Raw genomic sequence first — 5,027 nt, 5'->3', positions numbered from 1 at the left:
GAATTTTTTTTTCGTGTTTTATCTAGGTGATTTTGGTAAGCTTAAAACTTTTAACTCTGTCACATTAACTGTGTGCTTCTATATTATGAGATTAATAATGATAATGTTATCTGTTCTGTTCTCTTCCAGATAACATGCAACAAGCCATCAAACAAATGGAACGGGAGATGGAAGGTGGAGCTGAGGAAAAAACAGAAGGGGAAGGAATTGAAGAAAGAGAGGCCGGAGAGCAGGTTTCGAGGCATGGAGGAGGGAGGTGGGTTGGGAGTGGGGGGTGAGGGGGAGCAGGGAGGGGAGGAGGAGCGGGATTTGGTGGTACCGGAGGTTGGGGCGGAGGAGGTGGTGGGGGATGTGGAAGGTGAGGAGGTGGTTGGTGACGGGGGAGTGGGCGGGAGGAGGAGGAGGGGGGAGGAGTGGGAGCAGTGGGCAAGGGAGGTGGTGGGGTTTAGGGGGCATACAGCACGGGAGTTAGGATTTAGATTATACGTTATTGTAGAAGAAGAAGAGGAGGAGGTAGAGGAGGTTAGGAATGTAGTTGTAGCTAGGGCCTTAGTTTTGGTGGAGTGGGTGGGAGCGGGTTTTAGGGGGGATGGGGGGTTTCTTGTTAATTTGTTACCAGTTTAGTTGTTAGGGTTTATCAGGGTATCACCCATGTGAGCAATATGTTCCTGGAGCATTTTTTTTCATTGATCGCCAGATATCTTATTATTGTTCATTTTTTAAATTATTATGATTATCTTTATCATATTCTGTTCTAATGATGATTTGACTTTCATAAGCTTTGTTCATATTTATCGATATCTTGTCTTGTTCTTTTTTCTCTTTCCTTAAATTTTCTCTTTATTCTTTATTTTCTTCATTTTTCTTTATTCTTTTTTTTTCTTAATGCTTGGAAACATATAGCGCTTAATGAATGTGTTTTTTTTTTCATGTTTTATCTAGGTGATTTTGGTTAGCTGGAACTGGTAACACTGTCATTAACTGTGTGCTTCTATATTATGAGATTAATAATGATATATATTCTGTTCTCTTCAAGATCAAATGCAACTCGCCAATGAGGAAAGAGGAGGAGGAGTACAAGATGTCGAGGAGCAGGTGGGAGTGGAGAGAGGTGGGAAGGGAGTGGTGGGGGAGGTGCAGGGGGAGCAGGGAAGAGAGGATATGGTGGTACCAGAGGTTGGGGCGGAGGTGGTGGGAAGGGGGAGAAGGAAAGGGGAGAAGGAAAGGGGAGAAGGAAAGGGGAGAAGGAAAGGGGAGGAGTGGGCAAGGACGGTACTGGGGTTCAGCGGGCGAACAAGGGAAGCATAATTTAGACTTTATGTTATTAGCGAGGAGGAGGTAGAGGAGGTTATGGAAGTAGTTAGAGATAGAAACTTTGTCATTAGTAGGGCCTTGGTAGTGGTGGAGCTGGATTGAGGTGTTTCGGGGGCCATGTAATTATAAGTTTTTACCATGTGATAAATATATATTCCTGGAGCAATATATTTTACTGATTTTTGCAACTAATTTTATTATGTCATTTTTTACAAATGTGAAATATTTTTGTGTATTTTTTAAATATCTTATATAGGTATATTTTGTTCCGGTTTGACCTGGTAACAGTCATATAAGTGTGTACTCCTAAATTGTGAGATTAATAATGATATCTATCCTGTTCTCTTCCAGATCAAATGCAACAGGTCAATCGCATGGAGGAGGAAGGAGGAGAGGAAGGTGGAGCGATGGAAGGAGATGAGGTTGGACATGAGCGGAGGGAGGTGGGGTGGGAGTGATGGATGGGGAGGTGCAGGGGGAGCAGGGAGGGGAGGATCTGGGGGTACCGGAGGTTGGGGCGGAGGAGGTGGTGGGGGATGTGGGAGGTGAGGTGGTTGGAGAGGGCGGGGAGAGGGAGGTGGAGGAGGGGGGGAGGAGTGGCAGGAGTGGGCAAGGGCGGTGGTGGGGTTTAGGGGGAGGACTCCGGCTCAGTTAGGTTTTAGGATGTATGTCATTACAAAAGAGGTGGAGGTGGCTGAGGAGGAGCAGGGGGTAGAGGAGGTAAGGGGGTAGAAAATAGAAATTTTCGTAGGGCGATAGTGATGTTGGGGTATGTGGGAACGGGTGTGAGGGGGATTTGGGAGTTTGTAGTTAATTTGTTTAATTAGGGTTTATCAGGTATCACCCATGTGAGCAATATGTTTCTGGATCATTTTTTGTTTCCACTAATATTATTATTGTTCATTATTCTGTTACATATAGCATGCCATTTGCAATAGGGCTGCCAATTAGGGCAAGATTTTTTTATAGCATAAATTGTTGTACATTTAGAAATTTATTTATTCATTACAAGCAAGCAATTGTTATTAGTTTTTTGATGGGCAATAGACCTACATATGACAAAGTTTCATCCTACTAGGTTATAGGGTTCAAAGTTAACCACATTGTTCTTCCTACTGTACCTACTGTAGTTCAAATAAAGAATATGACATAGCCCTGTTCGGATCTGGTCAAAGTGATACTTGGTGAAAATGAATATGAGATCATCAATATTTTTGTCTGACATGATTGCAATAATGTTTTGAATTTCATAATCTTTGTTCATATTTATCAATAACTTGTCTTATGTTTTTTTCTTTTTCCTTATTTTTTTCTTTATTTTCTTCATTTCTCTTTATTTTTTTATTAATGATTTGAAACATAGCGCTTAATGCGTTTTATTTTCATGTTTTATCTAGGTGATTGTGTTCATTTTGGAACTAGTTACGCTGTCATATTAACTGTGTGCTTCTATGATATTATCTATTCTGTTCTCTTCCAGACAACATGCAGCAAGCTATCTGGCAAATGGAGAGAGAGGAGGAGATGGAGGCCGGAGAGCAGGACGAGGTTGGAGGTGTGGCGGAGGGAGGTGGATTGGGAGTAGGGGGTGAGGGGGAGCAGGGAGGGGAGGAGGAGCGCGATTTCATTCTGATGTGACTTTTTTACAATTGTTATATATTTTTGTGTATTTTTTTAAATGTTTTATATAGGTAAATTTTGTTCAGGTTTGACCTGGTAACATAATGATATAAGTGTGTGCTCCTAAATTACCAGATTAATAATGATAATGACTATTCTGTTCTCTTCAATTTTCAATCTATTACTGTATCTTTTTGAAATTTTTCAGGTGTTTTGTATTTAAGTCATATATTTTTTGACAATTTTGAGATTGAATTCTAAATGATTGCAATAATAATGTTTTGACTTTCATCATCTTTGTTCATATTTTTAAATATCTTGTTTTATGCTTTTTTCTTTTTCTTTTATTATTTTCTTTATTTCTTCATTTTTCTTTTTTTTCTTAATGCTTTGAAACATATAGCGCTTAATGAATTTTTTTTTCGTGTTTTATCTAGGTGATTTTGGTAAGCTTAAAACTTTTAACTCTGTCACATTATAACTGTGTGCTTCTATATTATGAGATTAATAATGATAATGTTATCTGTTCTGTTCTCTTCCAGATAACATGCAACAAGCCATCAAACAAATGGAACGGGAGATGGAAGGTGGAGCTGAGGAAAAAACAGAAGGGGAAGGAATTGAAGAAAGAGAGGCCGGAGAGCAGGTTTCGAGGCATGGAGGAGGGAGGTGGGTTGGGAGTGGGGGGTGAGGGGGAGCAGGGAGGGGAGGAGGAGCGGGATTTGGTGGTACCGGAGGTTGGGGCGGAGGAGGTGGTGGGGGATGTGGAAGGTGAGGAGGTGGTTGGTGACGGGGGAGTGGGCGGGAGGAGGAGGAGGGGGGAGGAGTGGGAGCAGTGGGCAAGGGAGGTGGTGGGGTTTAGGGGGCATACAGCACGGGAGTTAGGATTTAGATTATACGTTATTGTAGAAGAAGAAGAGGAGGAGGTAGAGGAGGTTAGGAATGTAGTTGTAGCTAGGGCCTTAGTTTTGGTGGAGTGGGTGGGAGCGGGTTTTAGAGGGGATGGGGGGTTTCTTGTTAATTTGTTACCAGTTTAGTTGTTAGGGTTTATCAGGGTATCACCCATGTGAGCAATATGTTCCTGGAGCATTTTTTTTCATTGATCGCCAGATATCTTATTATTGTTCATTTTTTTAATTATTATGATTATCTTTATCATATTCTGTTCTAATGATGATTTGACTTTCATAAGCTTTGTTCATATTTATTGTTATCTTGTCTTGTTCTTTTTTCTCTTTCCTTAAATTTTCTCTTTATTCTTTATTTTCTTCATTTTTCTTCATTTTTTTTTTTTCTTAATGCTTGGAAACATATAGCGCTTAATGAATGTGTTTTTTTTTTTCATGTTTTATCTAGGTGATTTTGGTTAGCTGGAACTGGTAACACTGTCATTAACTGTGTGCTTCTATATTATGAGATTAATAATGATATATATTCTGTTCTCTTCAAGATCAAATGCAACTCACCAATGAGGAAAGAAGAGGAGGAGTACAAGATGTCGAGGAGCAGGTGGGAGTGGAGAGAGGTGGGAAGGGAGTGGTGGGGGAGGTGCAGGGGGAGCAGGGAAGAGAGGATATGGTGGTACCAGAGGTTGGGGCGGAGGTGGTGGTGGGGGATGTGGGAGGTGAGGAGGTGGTTGGAGTGGGCGGGAAGGGGGAGAAGGAAAGGGGAGAAGGAAAGGGGAGGAGTGGGCAAGGACGGTACTGGGGTTCAGCGGGCGAACAAGGGAAGCATAATTTAGACTTTATGTTATTAGCGAGGAGGAGGTAGAGGAGGTTATGGAAGTACAGTAATTAGAGATAGAAACTTTGTCATTAGTAGGGCCTTGGTAGTGGTGGAGCTGGATTGAGGTGTTTCGGGGGCCATGTAATTATAAGTTTTTACCATGTGATAAATATATATTCCTGGAGCAATATATTTTACTGATTTTTGCAACTAATTTTATTATGTCATTTTTTACAAATGTGAAATATTTTTGTGTATTTTTTAAATATCTTATATAGGTAAATTTTGTTCCGGTTTGACCTGGTAACAGTCATACAAGTGTGTACTCCTAAATTGTGAGATTAATAATATCTATCCTGTTCTCTTCC

The 5,027-nt window shown here is 40.9% G+C and overlaps 1 pseudogene; it reads right to left on the bottom strand.

Annotated features, from left to right (window-relative positions):
- Positions 1–631: 631 nt before the first annotated feature.
- LOC135156309 (uncharacterized) lies at positions 632–4,801 on the bottom strand (annotated as a pseudogene).
- Between the last annotated feature and the right edge of the window lie 226 nt (positions 4,802–5,027).

Source organism: Lytechinus pictus, chromosome 13 (assembly GCF_037042905.1).
Source record: "Lytechinus pictus isolate F3 Inbred chromosome 13, Lp3.0, whole genome shotgun sequence".
Classification (NCBI taxonomy): Eukaryota; Metazoa; Echinodermata; class Echinoidea; order Temnopleuroida; family Toxopneustidae; genus Lytechinus; species Lytechinus pictus.
This window is presented reverse-complemented; position numbering and strand designations above follow the sequence as displayed.